Raw genomic sequence first — 20,178 nt, forward strand, 5'->3', positions numbered from 1 at the left:
TCTCCAGCATTTATTGTTTGTGGACTTTGAATGACGGCCATTCTGGCTGGTGTGAGGTGATACCTCATTGTAGTTTTGATTTGCATTTCTCTGATAATTAGTGATATTGAGCATTTTTTCATGTGCCTATTGATCATTTGTATGTCTTCCTTGGAGAATTGCTTGTTTAGGTCTTCTGCCTATTTTTGGATTGGGCTTTTTTTTGTTGTTTGTTATTAAGTTGTACAAGCTGTTTATATATTCTGGAAATTAAGCCCCTGTCAGTGTTTTTCTGATATAAATAACACTGTAATGGACATCCTTTTGTGGAAAACTCCTTCCGTATTTGGGGATATATTTTTGAATTGGAGAACAGAAATGGAATTCCTGGGTCAGAGACCATACACGTCATTAGTATTTTTGGTACAGATGGCGTACACGCCTCCAATGCCCACCTCCACGAGGCAGGAGCATGCGTGGTTCACAGGAACCTGTGAAGGATGGATGCTGTCAACAATGTCCAACCAGCCAACCAACTGGTCCGCATTAAACCTTTACAAATTTGACAGACAAATATTAGAATTCAAGCTTGTGAAGACAGAGGCATTTGTCTATTTCTGGCTGGTTTTCTTCTTTGTCGCGTCCCTTTCGCCTGAAGCGAGCACAGGGCGGGCGCCCAGCAAATGCAGGTAGGACGGAACATGCTTGCCCGTTGTCTTGGCGAGCACGTGCAGGGGCCTCTGACCTGATACACTATGCTGGGGTCAGGACTGCCCTCTCTAATCCTCGTTCAGACGTATTGTGGTTAGTGCTTCATTGAAAAATTCAGGCTCAGGCTAAACCTTGGCTCCCAGGACAAGTATTTCTAGAGCAAGTTCTTACTTTCTGTTTCTGGAGGCATCTTGTTAGCGCATTCATCAGAGATGCTTTCCCGGTGGTCCCTGAGGCCAGCAGAGGAGAAGCGGAGGCCTGGGGAGGGTGGGGTCTCGGTGCCTTTGGGACCAGCACTGGCTTGCGGACGTCCAGAGATGGGAGCAGGAGTCGCTGTGAGGTCTGCGGGGAAAGGTCAGGCCCGCCCAGGCTTCGCACGAGCTCCAGGTCCCCGACACGACACACACACTCTTGGTGGCAAGCCTCTCCCCCTAGTGACTAGTCCTGCAGCGCCTGGCCCTTCTGACCAGCTCCCACCAGCACCCCCAGCCTCGGCGCCTGTGTCCCCGCCTTGGTGAAAAGGGCTCCTTTACTGCCTCACGCACCGTCTGAGCACACAGGCACCCCCATCGGGGCCCGAATCCCGCCGTGCCGTGACTGTCCCATTGCGAGTCTGAGGTCCTCTTGCCAATAAGATCTGAGGACTGATTCCTTTCATTTCTCATCTCCGCTTTCTGACAACCGCCCCTGGAAACTTCTTAGGCTCGACGAAGTTTGAGAACCCTTGTCCTCTTTCTAGGCTTGGAAAGCCACTAAGAGTCTCTCTGCCTGAGCCATCTCCCTGGCTCATAGCAGATTCCTGAGAATGACAGTGGCAAACCCAGGTTTCTGTGCACAAGGATGGGTCCACAGCCCGATTTACGCCACCCTCCTTGTGATCACCCCTAAGGAAAGGTTATCTCAAGACAGAACTTTGTGGTTTTTTTTTTGGTTCTGGGTTTTGTTTTTGCATTTTTTTTTTTTTTACTTACATAAACTGTAAAAGTTTTTATAGGCAACAAAATGAAAATAAAGAGTAAGTTATAAATGCCACCCTTTAATAGGACAGCAGTTAAATTGGGATTGTACATCACTGACCACTGTGAAAAATGACTTTCATAATTGTTTTAATTTTCTCTCTTGGTGTTATGAAGACCTTTATTACATGCGGCTCTATATTTGCACCTTTATTTGTAATGAAATAAAGGTTGGAAGAAAACTGAGGTTAAAATATGGCCTAGCTTCTGGCGGCAACATGTCTCTTAAACTCGAATTTGAAAGAATTAAATATAAGTTTGAGGCTGTAAAAAGCAGGCTCCTCCATCCCTCCTTCCTTCCGTTTGCTCTCCTCTCTTCCTCATGAATGTTTCTTGAACTTGTAATCCACGCAGAGCATTCTACCCAACAGACAGAAAAAACGTAACCAAAAGTTTGATCCGTTGATGTTTCAATTTTCAGAAATACTTGCTCATGAAAACCTTCTCCTGGATTTTTTTTCCTAGAACAATAAAAAGGTTCACTGTTTGCTAAAAGACAAAAGGAATGTTTGTCCCTTGAAAAAGTAAATATTCAGATTTTTTTTCCCCTTTCACAGTCAAAATCAGCAGATTATTAGATTTTACTGATTCTAGGAACATCTCCATTTCTTTAATTTTCTGTAGAAAAATATTACATTGCATTTGTTGGGGGGAAATTCTTTCGCAGTTGGGAACATAGCAAGACATACAATGTGTGTGTGTGTCAGGCAGTGGCTGGTGGGGGGTGGCAGGTGGGTCTGGTTGTTCATTTTCAAAGCAAATCTCCCTTTTGGAATAAAAGTCAGAGGAGACATTGCTAAGGAGGCATTTCTCTCCTAAGTAGGAGTCCGATGCTGGTAGCCGTTCCCAGGCTGTCTTGTCACTGCGTTAGAGAACTCGCTTTTGTGTTGCACTGAATCTGTGTGAGCCCCGGACCTCAAGACAGAGCAGCAAAAAGCCAGGCCCCGCTCTGGCATGTGGGGAAGATTTCAGACAGAGAAACACGCTCCTGTCCCCCAAATGGAGCGGGTGAATACTGGAGCCACAGAGAAACTGAGACCCTTGAGATCATTATTTGACGTCAGGAGGTTTCCCGCTAAAAATCTCCCATTTAAACCCAAGGGGACTGGACTCAAAGCGTTTTTATCAGAAGGCTCTGGAGTCAGGGATCTGCTTTGACTGCTGGTGTAAGGCTTTTGACCTGTAAAATTCCAGAGCCAGCGTTTGAACCAGGGCTTTGAGGAGACGAGTGATGCCTGCATGCGGCGGAGAGGGTGAATTTAAAGAAGGCGTTGTGTATGTTTAAGTGCATTGTGGACGGGGCGGCGAGCGCCTATAAATCACGTTGCCCTTTCAAAGCCGTGGGTATCATTACCTTTCTTCTCGCAAACTTGGAGCTAGAGGGGCACTGTTGTTCTTGTCAAACAGCCAAATAGCCACCCATCTGAAGGTGGGGCTGACTTGAATAATATTGTTTGTGAATTAAAAAAAAAACGAGGTGTGACCTGAATGTCTTGGGACTTGTAAATGGATTCTAACCCGATTCCAGAGGAAGAGTCTGAAGCGGGCTTGAACAGAGGGGGCCCCTTTGGCACAAAGGCTGGCGAGGAGGTAGCTTTTAAAAGGGGAAATTCGTATTTAGATGTGCAATCATTAGTACATATTTTAAAAGATGAAAATCTTATGATTTTGGACAATTCTGCTCCTCCCTGTGGCTACATTCATAATATAAATAATTACCAAACAGGACTCAGGCTACCTCCTTCCTTCCTTTCTCTTCCTTCCTTCCTTCCTGGCTGTGAGTTAATAGGACTGTAGCTCCGTTATGAATGGAAGAAACTATGATTGACTAGACTTCTGATCAAAACCAGATCGATTACTCTTTCTTTAGCTATTGAGCTGGCGGGTCATAGCAGTTGGTGTGGGTCTAGCCCCCCGGCTGCTCTACAGTAAGTACTGTTTTGGCTTCACGCTGGCCATGGCTCGAGTCCTGTCCCTGCTGTCCCTTCACTAACATTTAACATCATAGGAACCACCCCTGTCCTGGAGGAAAACTGTTTCCAAATCGAGAACGTGGAATTCTGGCTTCTAGGGGCCGAGGCCAGAACTGATCTTACGCAACTTTTGCTAAACCTCTTCCCCAGGCAGCCTCAGGGTGGCGCTGCCCTGCAGAGCCGCTACTTAGAACTCCGTTTCAGGAACGACCCTGGATTCGGGGTGTCTGTACACGCATGTGACCGGTCGTCACAGGAGTTGCTCCATCTGGCTCCCTTCTGGGCTGCCTGATGCTTATTTTGGATTGCTGAACCGTTTTATCTTTATTTTGTTTTGCCTTAATCCAGAGCTTTTACCAATCAAGTGGCCTCTTGTGATGTGCATGGGAACTTAAAAATATGACATTCATTTTTCTGGGTTTTTTTTTTTTTTTTTGCTTTATAAATTACTTCTGCATCTCAGATATGTATAATCTTCTCACTACTTCAGGATATTTATATTGGCCAAGGATGGCACTGGACGGGGTTGGGGGCTCCACTTCACCTCTGATTAGGGGGATACACACAAACCCTGCTGTTAGGGTCTGTGACCACCCGGCTGCCTTCCAGACCTCCACCGCTGGGACAAGGAAAGGCAGAGCAGGAAGGCCGGAACCTGGTGGGGTGAATTTTGTGGCGCTCACGCAGGACTTTGGGGGTGTATCTGAACCGTGATCGGGCTAGGAGCAATTTACCACGTCCAAATTCTAAGGTCTCCCGTGCGGGGTGGGTGGTGGGCCCTGAGGATTCTCTCTCTGATGTGCTGTGAACGAGAGGACGTCCTGGGCTTCCAGGATTTCACCTTCCTGTCCTCAACCGTTTGCTCTACAAAATTACCCATTGTGCGGGCATTTGTCTGTTTACTATAATGAAGACAACCGGATTTGTAATTGTCTATTAAATGGTCTATTAAATAGTGTCATAGCTAGAGGGACCTCAGCAAAAATAATTCGGCTTTTCAATGCTTCACAGCCCCCCTCTCCTCGAGCTGTTTTGCAGCACTTTTGGGGAAGATAGCTTAAAGCGTTCTTTCTTCTTTTTAAAGAATCTCATCACCTGAAGCCATGCTGGTGATTCTTTCCCAGGATTCAGATCTCAGTTTCCCCAGGATGCGGAGGCATTCCTCTTGCCTGGAGGCTTCCCCGGAAGCTCCTTTGTCTCTCTTGTCTGTCGACATGATGGTTTCTCCTCCCGGCTGCTCGCCTCTGCTTTTGTCTGGTCCTCGGGTGCCTGGTTTCCTGGCTTCTCCAGGCTCCCCTGAGCACGGGGCTCGCTGTTTCCTAGCCACATCCCTCTGGCCCCACCTTACTTCCTGTTTGCCCCTTTGCCACCTTGTCCCTACCTACCTTTTTAGGTGACATTCTGTGTTTCTTTCGCGGGCTCAGTTTCTGCCCTGCCACACGCACCGCTGTACCCCGCTCTCACCTGCAAACAGGAAATCTCCCTAGAGGCGTACACGCTCCAGTCCTAAATCCTAGCCTCAGAAGGTCGTCCCCAAATGTGGTAGGTTTTTCCTTGGTGCCCACAATATGCTCTTTTGGCAGACGTACATCACAAATTTTAAAAATCAGGAGTTTGTTTTATTGCCCATAAGTAAAGCAAGCTTGTCGCATCCAAGATTTCATTGATGAAGATCAAATACAGAGAATGAGACTAGAACAGATTTTTGATTAACTTTTTGTTGTTGTTGTTGCAGCTTAGGGGAAAATATTTGGGAAGTAACGCTAAGTAAGTGGGCTCGTGGACGGCCGTGAGGGGGGCGCGGCTGAGCGCCGGAGCCGGCGGAGCCCGGGCCTGCTCTGACCAGCCCTCGCTTTACTGTGGAGGGAAGTGGGGGCCTGGGAGGGAGCGGGCTCATTTGTAAGGAACTAAACTCCGAGAAACAGGGCTGCGCGCCTCTAAAAGATGAGGCTCTGCCCGTGGAGCTCCAGGGGTTACCATGCAAAGTGCTTCCTAGTGCGGGGCAGCCTGGAGCCGGGCAGGCGGGCCCCCCGGGGGCGTGCTGGCGTCCTGTGGGCTCAAGGGGCTGCTGGGAACCAGAACTCTGTCCAGTGTTCCCAGGAGAGGACCCGGCATCCACCTGCCCGCCCTGGAGAGTGAATGTGTGGAGTAAGGGGTAGACCTGGAGTCCCTCCCCTTTGCTCAAGATTTTGTCAGGTTCGTAGCAGCCCTGCTCAGCACCATTTTCCCCCTACATTCGCACAGTCATCACTTGCTTCTCTTGACTCTGAGCATCATTCTTTCTACCCATAGTGGCAGGCTAGTTTATGCAGATACTCTTTCGTGTTTGGCTTCTATTTTCCCTCTCAAATCTTCCTGCTCACTAAATAAGCCAGGTTGTGCCAGACTTTGTTGGGGACTTAACCTTTGGTTCCTTCCTTGCTAACAGGACACTGGATTGGTGTTTAGGTTGTCATGTGATTCAGTTCTGGTCACTAAGAGCTACAGGAAGTCTTAGAGGAACTTTTGGGAATGTTTCTGCTCATTAATAAGAGAGCAGAGAATAAGGAGAAATTCTTTCCTGCATGGACACTGTGGAGTAAGGTGTGATATTCAGCACAACAGCAGCCATTTTACTACCATGAGGGAAGACATGGCCAACTCCCTGAAGATGAATGAGGAAGTACTGAAGGAGCTTTCATATACTATTGAGTCACCAAAGGATCCTTGGGAGTTTCTGTCTCTGGAGATCTTATTAGGTGAGAGAATTAACGCTTTTATTACTTGCATCACTACTACTATTAGTTTTTTGGCCAAAGTCTCTGGAATGGTACTCAGGCACTTTTATTCTCATGCCCTAGATGTTGTTTTGTGCCACCCAAGGGAAAAGTTGGCAGCAGACTCTACCCATCCTGGCTTTTGCTTTAGAAAATTTGAAATTCTGAAGAGTTCATACCTGGTGTGGGGGGGAGGGTCAGGGGAGGGAGTAGTTGCCAGGAATTCCTGACAAAGGTGATGATTCCTTGGAGGTGCAGGTCTCCATGGTGTCCCAAGGAAGGCTGGTCCCTGGCCCAGGGACTCCCAAGGCTGCCAGGCTTCCTGGCCCAGGCCTGCCTCCTAGGGAGCCCCTGGGCTCGAGTGCTGAGTCTGTTCATGAAGCCTGTGGTGGGCTGGGGATGCGAGGCCTTTGCCCATTCTCTGGACAGCCTAGAAGCCCCCATACGCTTTTTTAAAATCAAAGTTTAGTTGATTTACAATGTTGTGTTAGTTTCTGGTGGACAGCAGAATGATTCAGTTATACACACACGTACATACACAAAATGGAATACTACTCAGCCATAAAAAAGAATGAAATAATGTCATTTGCAGCAACATGGATGGACCTAGAGATGATCATACTAAGGGAAGTTAAGTCAGACAGAGAAAAACAAATATAGGATATCACTTATATGTGGGATCTAAAAAAATGATAAAAATGAACTTATTTACAAAAGGGAAGGAGACTCTCCCCCCGTATCCTGATGTGACCTGCCGGGAGGATGGGAACAACTGGGAAGTGGCTGACACAGAATCCTGCCCAGCTAGCTGGAGGGATGCTTGGAGGTGGATTTCACTTGATTTTGGGGAAATCCTGAGTCTGTGGAGAATGATCTCTTTCTGCTGTATCACATTGTACATCTCGCCACACTCCCCACCCTGCATTCTTCTGGCTGGAAGGTTGAATTCTCCTCAGAGCGTGTTTAAATGGAGACAATGCCAAGGAGCTTCTGCCAAAGGCAACCGAGGGTCTGAACAGATGCCCTGCATGTTGCGAGGGTCTCCAACCTTTGCCTTCCCTCTGCTAGAACAGCCCTCGGGGTTGGCCCAAGCAATGAACCATTAAGGACTTCCTTCTTGGGGGAGTGTCAAGGAGCCAAGGATAGTGCATTTACTGGCCTTTGTTTTTGTATGAAGATCATTCATAACCAGGCATGTTTTGAGATGTACTCGTTCAGCATTTTAAGATGTTACTCTCTGGAATCCTCTGGTGGGTGAGCAGTTGGGTTAGAATATCAATTGCTACACTTCCCTAATTCTTCAGTGTCTGTCTAATGATATTTACTACAGTTTATGGTATAGCTTCTCCCCTAAATGACTAGGTTATTTTTTTCTTGATGAAAATTTGCAACCCTGCAACTGAATTTCGTTTCCTGAGTCACATTTTTTTTTTTAAGTAAACTCTTTTGGAATAATTTAGATTTTCAGAAACAAAGCTAGTACAGAGAGTTCCTGTTCACCCTTCAGCCAGTTTCCCTCATGGTGACATCTTACATAACTGTGCACATTTGTCAAAACTAAGACATTAACAGGTGGGACGTTACTGCAGCTAAACTGCAGACTGTATTTCGATTTTCCTAGGCTTTCTTTTCTTTTTTTTATCTTTCACAAATGTCCTTTTTCTGTTCTAAGATCCAATCCAGGACCATGCTGCACTGAGACTAAGTCACGTATAATTTTGTGTTTGAGATAGCTGTTTCTGTTTGCCATTCTGTTTTTAGCACATAGCTTTCAGTCACCCATCATGTGCATCTTGTGGCCTTCAAGCCACCAAAATGTCACTCCTGTCACTGAATATAGAAGTCATATCAGATAATGTCTCTTTAATAAAGTCCCCAACTTCAACACAATCTCTGTGAAGCCACTAAAACTTGGACAAAATTTAAAGACAGTCTGGGCCACGGGGCGGATCGTCAATGTAGCTTCAAAATATAACTTGGTGAAAAACATTCCCCAGAGAGCACCTTGGAAGAGAGTATGTATAAACCCTCACAAGTTAAAATATTTTTTCTTTGCATGCAAATTTGGAAATTTCCATATTCCTCCTGTTTACGGGCTGAAAGGTTATGAGACAAATGGATTTGTAGTTTCATCCTTCCTTTGAAAAGATTAGCATATGCTGCCTTTAAAATACTCTTAATAGTTTTTAATATCCATAGACTTTCATATACGATTGTCTAAGTAATCCAGTTGGGAAATTAATTGCTTGATCTTGTAAGTTTCTGAGTGCGAGGTGTGGAAGGGATATCAGAACGTAATTCTGTTTGATGGTATCTTGACATAGACTCACTCTTGGAATTGATTTTTGGGTCCGCAGACACCAGCGGTGATACTCTGTGTGGCTGGGGGAGGGTGGCCTTGCCGTTTGATGCTACTCGTTCCCATTTACACTGTGTCTACACTTGGCTTCGTAAACTCGTAGAACAAAATTACACAGTGAAAAAGAGGTCCTTAATCGATGATTTTGCTTTTGTGGCACCTTGGCTGGCTTGTCAGATCAGATCCTTTTCTCACCAAACTGCCTGTGCTTTCTTACGACCACGCACGTAGTATTATTTCATTGTCATCTTATGGAAACCTCCCTCGTAACACTCAGTACAGGAATCCAGGTCTGCCTCATTGTGACAGATCCAAATAATACAGCACCAGCCACCATATCTGAGCATCCTGGGCTATCTTCCCCTGGCACTGGGGATTTTTTTTCTCAACTCACATTCTCTTAAGACATGAGTGCAGTTTCACACCCTGGGTTCTTGACTCCAGGGCGGGTTAGCTTCATCTTCGTGCCTTTGGAGACTTGGCTTCTATAAAGCCCACCTCCTTCTTCAGCCAGTCATCTGACCACGGACACTCAGGCTGCTTCCGTGTCTTGGCTCTTGTAAGTAGTGCTGCTGTGGACATTGGGGTGCGTGTGTCTTTTCGAATTAGAGTTCCCTCCGATACCTGCCCAGGGGTAGGACTGCTGGACCATGTGGTAGGTCTAGTTTTAGTTTTTTAAAGGACCTCCATACTGTCCTCCATAATGTCTAGAGATTATCCTATTAAGTGAAGTAAGTCAGACAGAGAAAGACGAATGGCATACGATATCACTTATATGTGGAATCTAAAAAAATACACAAATTATATTTCTAAACCCAAAACAGACTCACAGACATAGAAAACAAACTATGGTGACCAAAGGGGAAAGGGCGGGGAGGGATAAATTAGGGACTGGAGATTAACAGGCACACATTACTATATATAAAATAGACAAACAACAAGGACCTACTGTAGAGCACAGGGAACTGTATTTAATTTCTTGTAATAACATATAATGGAAAATAATCTGAAAAGAAAATATATGTATGCATGTATAAGTATAACTGAATCACTTTGAAACTAACATTGTAAATCAACTACACATCAATAAAAATTAAAAAAAAAAAAACAAAAACCACCTCCAGGGACCTTCTCGACCACCCATTTTGGATATAATGGCTCCCTCTTCAAGTCCCCGTAGACCCAAGAACTGACTAGCTCGTTTCTTGGGAATCACGAACTTCTTCACTGGGTTCTCCATCTCTTTCTAGGTGTGAGTGCCTTCTGCCCCTGATCCCCTTGCCCTCCTCCACAGCCCTAGCTTGCACGATTGTGGCAGAAACTGGGGGAGTTCTGGGCATGCCCGGGAGGCAGGGACGGGTATCATTTCTGGAGCATCTTCTGGGTATCAGTCATTGCCTGTTCCCTCAGGGAACTCTCGGATCCTCCCCACAACTTTATGAGACGGCGCCTACTACTCTCCCCATTTTGCCTGACAGCAAACAGAACGTAAATAGCTTGGTCTGAACTTCAACAGCTTCTCTGTGCCACAGAGCTGGTCGGTGCGGTCCTGAGGCTCAGACTGTGCTTCTGTCCCAGGAGCAGACCTATAGCAGTGCTCAGCGAGTACACAGTACGTGTTTTTGGCTCATTAATCTAATGCCCTTCCTTAAGCAAGGAAGAATTCACTCTTCAAAGTGCATTGTGACTGCATAATGCCGTCTCCCAGTGTATTGTTTAACTGCCCCCTGATCCTTGAATGACTTCATTGTATTACCTACTGTCATTCTTACGTTCTGAAATTGATTTTGGAGCAGTTAAGTATTTCCTTTGAACTGGATAATATGATGATCCGATGTTACCAAGACCTCTCCACCCTGCACGAAGAAGGAGGACACTCTCGGAGCTCTTGGGAAGTTTCCCAATCATTTTCCACATCAGGGAGCGTGGACCAGCACCCATTTTGACCCTTCTCCCCGAGCTGGGTCCCCTTTCCCAGAGCAGAGCTGTTGCAGCTGCCTGTGAGTGTTTGGATTTTCCTGAGAGCTGGGGGACTGCATCCAGATGTGCCTGTGGTGTGAGATGGAATGATTTTCCTGGGTTGACGTGGGTGTTTCTGGAGACACAGGACAGGAGGAGGACGGGCCACTGGCTTGGCTGAGGCACCAAGTGCTCACCTCTCAGGTGGGTTAGTCTGGGTCTCCATCCTTCCAAACTTGACCATCCCTAGGTCTCTCTTCCTCTGGACCAAGCTGCGTCTCAGCGTTGTGGATGGCAGGGGGACCCTCCTTGGAACCAGGCTTCTTAGCATATGGCCAGAGACCTTTGGATGCATGAGGTGGAAAGGCTGGGGGTGGGGAGCTCTGGCTGGGTCTCAGGAAGCACTGGGTAGTAGAGAATTAAGACAGGTGTGCAGGACATCTTAACTCTCTCCTGGGTTCCAAGGTGGAGCCCAGTATGTCTTAGTGGTGGAATTAGCCAGACCTCTGTGGGCGTCTCCATCTCCCCCATGGATGCAGTCGTGCCTGATGAGTCCTAATGGCCATTCTGGGGCACACCCGGCAGCCTGTTGGACCGTGAGCCTCGCAGGCAGGGACAAGCCTCTGGGGTTGCCTTTTGTGAGTGATGTCTCCTATGTTCCATTTTCTACGAAACAGATTGTTGATGAGAAGATAATTTATTCCCTCATCCCTCTGTCTCACCACCTCAAGCCTATCGGTGCCACGTTAGACAAACACGGTGCCGACTGAACGCGGGATCGTACCACGCAGACCAAAACGTGGACATGACAGGGGCTCTCACAGCCCCCTCACATTTACAGAGAAACGCCTGCCCATGGGAGGGTTTATTTTTAAAGTCTATCAGGTATTTTACGCTGGCAAAATGCGCTTTGGTTAGGACTGTGCCCCTGAGGGGAGCGGCCTGGGTGGGCAGGCCTCGCTGGCTCTGGGTTTAGGGCAGGATTCGTGAATCTAGGTTTTCTCTCATTTCATGCCCAAAGTGGATGCTGCTGTCAAAATGCATGCCTTATGTCCTCAAACACTTTGAACCGTTTTAAAGCCTTTCCAGGCCTGGTACTATATTTGCTCTCCATAACATCCCAGACACAGAGCTCCGGAGAGATGAACTGACCAGCCTGAGCTCACAGGTGGGACAGGTACGAGAACGAAGGTCTCCCCACTGCCTTCCCAGCGCGCTCACCTCTGGAAGGACTGAGCCACTGCCTGCTCCTCTCGGAGCTCGCTAAGACTCTGTGTGGTACCCATCGCCTCTGGACCCAGAGTTAGTGAGAGCCTGGAAGATGGCACCGTTGCAGGCAGCTCCCAGTGTTCCCGGAGCTCCGTGGTTACACCTGCAGTGGCCCCATCGTTTCAGGAGGGCCACCCCCAGATCATGGTAAGGTTTCTGTAGAGTGGATTGCAGGGGCTCTGTGGGCAGATCCTCGAGGCTCAGAACATGAGTAGAAGAGGCGTGTGGTCTCCTCCCTGCCCACCCCCTTCCTCTGCCCTCGCCTACCATGCCTGCCCTCTTTGGCACACGTGCTGTTTCCCTCCCAGGAAGGGTACAGCCTCTGCTTCCCAAGCATCTGCTCCAGGAAGGAGGGCTTGTAGTCCAGATCTGGGGCTGCTGAGCCAGCGGGGGTGGTGGGCAAATTTGAGAAGAGCTGGGTGAGGGGTGGTGGAAGAAGAATCACTGGTCTGGGCCACGGGCATGTAGGAAGAGTTGGAGAGCATGGATGCAAAAATCAAATATGAAAGCAAAATGCAAAAAGGGAGAAATTCCTGGGGACACCTTTGCCTAGCATCACTCTAATAAAGGGAGACAGGCAGAGTGATGGGTTCCGAGCATCAGAAATGAGCTCTCGGCACCCGGTGGAGCTGAGATCCGGAGGACGGTCCCCAGCTGTGGAAGGTGGGTCACAGAACTCCATCTCCGAGCTCCCCTTCCAGCTGAAGGCGGCGCCTGCAAGCAGCCACTTCAAAATGAACAGACGGAGTGCAGGGAGGCGGGCTGGGAAGAGACAGCGGCTCCGAGGGCCCGCCACGCGGGGGCAGCAGCTTTGAATATTTCAAACTCCAAGCCCCTGTCTGCAGCTGAGACACAGGCAGAAAAAACTTGCACAGTAACAAAGGACAGCTCGAATGTGAAGCAATTTAGGGGAGAAATTTTAATATGAGTCCAGAGTCTCCATTTATGTTCACATTCCAATTTATCTCTAGGAAATAATCCATATAGTTAAGACTCGGGTGAAAGTAATTGATAAAGAATAGACATCACAGCCAGGGTGGAATAACCCTCAGAAAAATCACAGTATGTGGCCGATTTTCTGAGTGGATGAAACGGGGCTTATAGTTTATGCTGGGAGTATTTGAGCTAAATTAAGTCATGAAAGAAGATAAAACAATGTACCACCGTTTTAAAGTAATTTAATCACGAAAACTAAAAATTTGGAAAAAAACAGATATTTTACTTAATAGAAACCATCTGTGCCGTACAGTAGGCAAATTGCAGAAAAATGAATAAAACCATCTCTGGAGGCGAACGGCCCCGGCAGCGGCGGATGTAATGAAGATGTATACGTGCGCGTTAGCATTTGCATCGTCTGTTAGATGAGGTAAATCGCACCGGAGTGTAAGAGAAACAGTTACAGATTTTATTACCACCCTATGACCGATGATAAACGCAGCGTTAGAAATAATGCAGTTGAGATGGGGTCTCTCCCCAACTCCGAACCGTCCTCCGCTGCGGACCGGCCTTGACGGCCTCATCTTTCTTGAGCGCTGGGTCCCGGGGACGTTTCTGTCTAGTTACTGTTGCTTTAGTGGCTGGTCCCCACAAGGACCGTCTTTTAACTTGTTTAGGCTCCGAGCGCGCTCTTTGATTTGATTTGGCTCCACCAGAGAAGGAGCTCATTGAAACGCGTCTGGCGTGGCTTCCGCGCACCGGACTTTTGGCTGGAAGGATGCGGGCGGACGATGTGAAAAGCATCTCCTCACTCCCGTTGGCTGACATCAAAATGCATTTATTTGACAGGAAACTTTTGTTCTCCAGTAACAGGGGCTGGCTCACGCCTCCCTGTAGCCGAAGGTCACATTTTTCAAAACAGGCACTTGTTCCTAATCTGCAAATTAACTAAATAATCACAACTGCTAATTATATACAGTATCAGGCCCGGAATACATAGGGCTTGAGTAATAATCAGCTTTTTAAATTAAGTTGGTGACAACCACTATTAGCTGCTGTGATTTAATAATCCCAATAAATGTGCACATTTTAAAAAGGGGCTCTTTGTAATTTTTTTCCTCAGCATTTGCAACTGAATCTGTTAATGAAAAGAGAACACAACGGTTTTATGTTGCAGAGGATGCCATAATAGGTAAATAAAAGGGCTCCTCCAGACGCTATTAATGATGGGGATGCGGCAAATATGAATCGGAGAGCCAGGCGGAGCGAAGCCGGAAATCAGGTTTCTATTCCTGTTTGTTATGATGAATTAAGGCCAGAAAGAAAATCTGATTCCTATTGTAGATCAAGCATTTTGGGGCAATAAGAAACAGATCCCGACTATTAACAAAAATGTAGAGTAAAAATACCTCCCTGAAGATCTAGAACTTGGCAAATTTAGAGCAAGCAAGAAGCAATTTTCTACCTCATACGCTTGCCCGGATTTACCTAATATTGTTTTAATACATTGGCTCAAACGGCAGGCCCGCACCCCTGGGACTGGGGTGCACGCCTTGGTGACAGGTGAGGGGCACTTGGGGGGACTCAGCCCCTTTCCCATCCCACCCCTCAGGGCTCCCGCACCCCACAGTCCCCGGTGGGACATCACCCTGCAGATCAGCAGGAGTCAGCATGCTCGAGGGGTGCAGGGGGCTTGGGGTGTGGACATCGGGGTGGGGGGACCCTCACCCTGCCGAACCCACACCGCCCTCCTCCCTCTCTCTCTTCACTGCTGATAGCATTTTTTTTCAAGTGGTCAATTGAAATTTTATGGCTAAGTTATTTAAAAGAGACTCTAGAAGAACCAAGTGAGGGAAGGATGATGGAAATGCTGCCTATCTTTTACAATAATTACTCTTGATAGCAATTTGAACTAATTTGCATTAAAAACACCCATTTAACCAATCTGCTGAAAAGGGCGACTTCTTGTGTACTGTTTTGCAAGACCTCGGTGCGACTCTTTTCCCCCCCTCCCAATATAAATTGGGTTTGAATTGTGGAGTAGGACGGGGCTGTTTGTAAATCTCTCTGCCTGGGCCAGGGGTTAAGCTTGTTTGAAACTACCTGCACGAAATTAGGATATTGCATTTCACGGCAAATTGGGGCTCATTTCTCATGAATTGTCCTTTTAACGTGGAGTACCTTGAAAAGCCAAGAGATGAGGGCAAAGGTCAGAGCCAGGCTTCCAGGCTCAGTTCTCTTAGCGTGATCCTAGACAAAACCCCGCATCTTCACCTCTTGGGTTGTTTTTCATCAGAGCAAAGAAATTAACAAAAGGCTTTAATCTCTGCACTCTCCAAGGTCTTCACCGTGTATATGCATATATAAGAGGATATTATTATTAGTCATAAGCTTCGGTGGGATGTGATGGCTCCCATATACTGCCTGCAACTGGTCATGATGGTCCTTCTTCACTCCCAACCCAGGACGGGGCTCGCTGGGCGGTGGATGGTTTTGTGCATCCACCACATGACCAAGAAAGCCAGATGGAGACAGTTCCCCTTACCCTCTCTCCCTCCATGCCTGGTTTCCTGATATCTTTATTTCAGAAAGGGAGATGAAGGTCCCAGTTTAGTTATAGGAAACCGTTTCCGACCCTCACTGCTACTCCTTTAGTTTCTTCTTGTCTGCCCTTTTTTGGTTTTATTTGGCTTTGTTCTGCTATTCGAAAACGTTTTAATCTAAAACTTAGGAAAAGAGATGAAATGCAAGCAGGCATTTTTGTGAGCATGTTGGCCACAGCTGAACACAGAGTCAGGAGGTCACCGAGAGCCACCAAGTGTCTCATTTTACAGGTGGAGGAACAGAGTTCCCTGAAGGAAGTGTGGACCGGGGCAAGCCAGGTGGAGGGCTTGGGTGCTTTTCAGTGTTTCTCTTTATTTGTGTCCCTCTCTAAAGTGACCATGTCGTCTGTCATCATAATTCAAATGCTCTGTATATGGAACAGTTTTGGGGATTTGAAGTTATGGCTGAAACCAGCTGAAAACCAAGTGCAGACTATTTGGTCCCATCCTTGGTCGTTCCTACCCATCCCTCCTTCCTTCTTCACCCCTGTTCTCTTCCTCTCACTCTTTTTCTTCCTTTTAAGCTAGCACTCTGATCAGTTCAGTTTCACCTGAAGTTCCCAGAGTGGACCTTCCAGCCCTGCGGGGTCTGATGGAGGCTGGACTCAAGGCGGGTCCTGGGTGCCTGGGAAAGCAAGCTGTGTGATGAGGGACTGAGACGGGGTGCGTGGGGGTGCAGGTTCAGGGGGCTCCTTGTGTCCTCGCTTCAGACCAGAGCACTTTCTGGCTGTGACGCGGCCTACAGAGGCCAGGGCGGCTGGCTGGCCCAGGAGGAAACCAGGGAAGAAAGGACCGCAGCCCCACACAGTTGCATCTCTCATCCACAAGATGGCACTCTTAAGCTTTCCAAGGAGTTGAGTCTCGGCACAGAAATGTGACATTCCACTCCTCCCCAGCTGCCTCCTCCTGGGAGAGGCTCCTGAGGAGGCAGGAAGAGGGGAGGAGAGTTGGAGGCCTCCTGGACGTTTCCTGGCGCCCCCAGTGTGGGGCCCCCGCTGTCCCCTTGGGCGGCCAGGGCTCCCAGAGACCCACTGAGCTGCTGCTGCAAACCCAAGAATTGCTGGTGTGGTCCTCACCGAGGCGCCCGCGCCTGGGTTCTCAGGCTTTGTTTCCTGAACGGGGTAGAAGCAATAAAAAGAGCTGGCTCTGACCTCTAAACGCCAGCAGACCATCCAGGACTAAGGGGCTTTGTTCTGTGATCTGATGGGAGGTCCTGCACTTGCCCATCTGATGCTGGTTCAGAGCTGGGCTGGGGAGTGAGCGCTCGCAGGGAGGCCTCTGGGTGCCTGGAAACCCTGCATGCCCTGCGGTGGGTGAGATTCTTTTCTCTCCGGGACGCCTGCGTGCATAGGGCTGCTGTACCCAGCGGCTCTCTGGGCCACGATTAGCCACCTGACTGCCTGTGAGTCCTTAAAGCTGGGCTCCACTGGGGCCAGACGGGGGACGAGTGATGGGTCAGAGCTGGGAGCAGTGGGCAGATTGTGGGGTCAGACCGGCCCCTTGTGACGACTGTGTGACTCAAGAACCAAAGTGAGGGGACTTCAGATGCACAGGAGGAGCCCCAGGAAGTGGCATTAGGGTTGGAGGTTAGGGTTGGGGTGAAAGGTCAGGATGCCACAGCCTTCATCCCAGTCAGTTGGCTGCTAGCGCATGGCCATCCACACAAGCTCTCCGGACCCCAGTTCAACTGTCTGCAACCTGTTTCCTCTGTGGGTCGCACAGCAAACGTGAACCAGAACAGAGCAGCCAATGCCAGAACCCACAGCATGTGGCCACGGAGTTAAAGTTTGGAAAGCACCAGCCCCTGGCTCTGGAGGACAGTGCAGGACATGGCACAGGGAACCAGCTGTGGGTTTAGGGTCCCTTGTATCTGGGTTCGAATTCTGCTCTGCCACGTGTGCGTCGCATAACTTTGCCTATGTGATCGCTTAGCTCTCTGAGCCTCGCTGGGCTGAAGTCTGTTGTTGTGCATAGTGCTGATTCACCTGGCATTCTTAGAGTCAAGGCCACCTACACACACACACACACACACACACAGCCTCCTAGCACTGGAGTAATTATAACTCGACAGGAGACGTGCTGGTGGGTCCTGTTGGGGTGCACAGAGGGAGAAGTCTGTCAGATGGAAGGAGCTGAAGGGACAGGTGTAACAGCGAAGACTCCAGGGTGTGAACAGGCCAGCGAGTTGGCCAGAGAGGTGTGGCCGCGGATGGACGTCCGGTGGGTCAGAGCACGCTGCTTTCTGCTCCGAATGTCAGCTGCACCCTGATCTGAAGGGGGCAATTGACCCTTCCTGTCATCACTCCCTGACTGACTTTTACAAGGTCTATGTTACTGGTTTGGACAGACGTGTAGATGCTGTCTTGTTTTTCATAACCTGGTGTCTTAGGACAAGGCTGGGGAGAAGGTGCAGACCCGGCTCAGGCCGAGCTCGGCGTGGAGGTGGCACCTGCTTCCTGGTCCGTCCTGGCTGCCCAGCCCCGTGTGCTTATCCCGCTGCAACCGCACCTCCTGCATCCCTGACTCGGGTCACCTCCTGAGATACCAGCCCATGCTCCCTGCCTGGGTCATGGTGACAGAGAGACCTAGACTGAGCATTTCGAGATCTGGGCTCCAGCTCTGGTCTTGCTCCCTGCAACGCCTTGGGCAGATCTCTGCCCTGAGCTCAGTTTCCTCATCTGAGAGGCAAAGAAGCCACATGGATCATCTCGAGGCCCCTTGAGTCTGGCTGGGGCTCAATACTCATTCACTTTCCCATCCCTTGGACTTGGGTCTGAATGACCCCCCTCCCCCCTCCAGGTCCAAGTTCCACGGTTCTCAGCTTTACCTTGAATCAGACCCTGATTCCTAACAATTCAATTCAGAAAGGCTTCAGTTGGACGATCAGCATCCTGGCTTGGAATCCCATAGCCCTGTTTTTGCTCCAAGTGGGAACTTTTTAACCTTCAAGAATGTCATGCAATTATCTCCCAGGAGTTTCCTATTAGTTTTATAATCAACTTCACTGGACCAACTAAGAATTGATATTCAGCCCAAATGCATTCTTGTCAAACTGCATAATTTTCCCTCCTGGTTCTATTACTTTGTTCTATGTTATTACAGATAACATTGTAACTAGCGTTGCCTTAATTGTGTCTGCAGAACATTATCTCCACGGCATGTTAGAAGGTGTGTTGCGGGGAAGTGGGAGGAGTGTTCTATAATCCAGTATGTTTGGGAGGCACAACTCAAATGCATTTGAACTGATTTCATTAGTGCAGACCTTCTCAGGGCCTTATCTATGCAGATCATCGGGTGGGGGGCAGTTTGCAGGTCCGGACTTGGCCAGCTCTGCCTCTGCCCTGCGAGGAGGTTGTGAGTCCAGTTGCTGCTGCAACACTGTGTTGAAGGACATCATCTTTAAGGTCCTTTTCAAGCCCTGCTGTTCTTTAATTTTTATTCTGATTCTTTCTCCTAAACAGTCAATTGGGAGGAAAGCCCCGGGCACTTGCAGTGTAGACAAGACTGAAGGCGTATGTCTTACCTTATATAGCGCACACCCATGTCTCGTGGGAGTACCAAGGGGATCAGACATGGCCTCTGCCCTCGGAAAGGTTCAACTCACCTTGGGACGGCAGGACATGCCAAGGGTTTCCTAGGGATTCAAGGTCACCCACGGGAAGCTCAGGTAAGAATTCCAGAGAGAGAAGGATGGTGGTCTGGGCTGGTCGGGGGGTTGAATGGATGAAGCTGGACCTTGGCCGGATGTTACAAGGTGCTGTATTTGGCTAATGGGGAAGAGCCTTGAGTAGCGGCCCCCCGGGGGGGATGGGTGGGTGAAGGCAGATGACGAGAATGGGGTGGTGCATCTGGCCTCGTTTCGCAAGGTGGGGTGGGAACATTTCACCCGACACTGCGAGTGGCAGCTCGGTTTTCCCTAAATAGTCTTCCTCTGCCTCGTCCTGGGCTCCCTCTGTCTGCCCGTCACTCCTGCTCACGCTTCTTCCTCCTGCCTGAGTTGACTCATTTGTACTTTTCCAACAGAAAAGTCACCCCAATTCTACTGGTGTGCGCAGTGTGATCCTGGAACTCCCCCTTCGCGCTCGTAGCGAGAAGTTTGAAGGACGGAGGGCAGCCCTGGCACCCCTGGCGTGTGAGGCTGTCTTGCCCTCTCCCCTGCTGCGTTCTGAGGTGTGTGCCTGGGGACTCCGGGGGCACCGCTGTCCGCGCGTGGCTCAGGGAACCGGCGTTAACGGTATTGCTTCTCCGTCATGCCTGTGAGAACTGAGCAGTTGCCTTGGAGCTGTCAAAGCCACTGCAGCATAAAGAAAGAATTGGTGACAACTGTAGTCTTTGGGATGTATGGGTTCACATTAAACAATTCTGTAAATTAACTGACTCATTAATTTGTTCCACAAATACAGTTACTTGAGCATCTTTCATGTGCTGTGCACTCGTGATACAAGGGGAAGAGGCAAAGGGTTAGTCCTTGTTTTGGGGATGGACGCTTGTGATCAAGTAGGGAAGACACCACAGCCAACAGCCCTGACAAACAAATGCATTAGAACACCACGCAGCAAATGTCCTGCTGAACTTAGTCCTCAGTCACTGTGCCTATGTTCCAAGCTTGGTGCTAGG

The 20,178-nt window shown here is 48.7% G+C and overlaps 1 long non-coding RNA gene across 2 annotated transcripts in view; it reads left to right on the forward strand.

The window, feature by feature from the left end:
* The window catches only part of LOC135321877 (uncharacterized), a 99,168-nt gene extending 79,213 nt beyond the window's left edge, over nucleotides 1-19,955 (forward strand). The window contains exons 2-3 of one of the 2 annotated variants that reach the window (XR_010382064.1): nucleotides 19,023-19,228; nucleotides 19,585-19,955. This is a non-coding gene — a long non-coding RNA (uncharacterized LOC135321877). The remainder of the gene's footprint in view (nucleotides 1-19,022; nucleotides 19,229-19,584) is intronic. The other variant, XR_010382065.1, reaches the window with a different exon arrangement.
* Nucleotides 19,956-20,178: the final 223 nt, after the last annotated feature.

This window comes from Camelus dromedarius, chromosome 8 (genome assembly GCF_036321535.1).
Source record: "Camelus dromedarius isolate mCamDro1 chromosome 8, mCamDro1.pat, whole genome shotgun sequence".
Classification (NCBI taxonomy): domain Eukaryota; kingdom Metazoa; phylum Chordata; class Mammalia; order Artiodactyla; family Camelidae; genus Camelus; species Camelus dromedarius.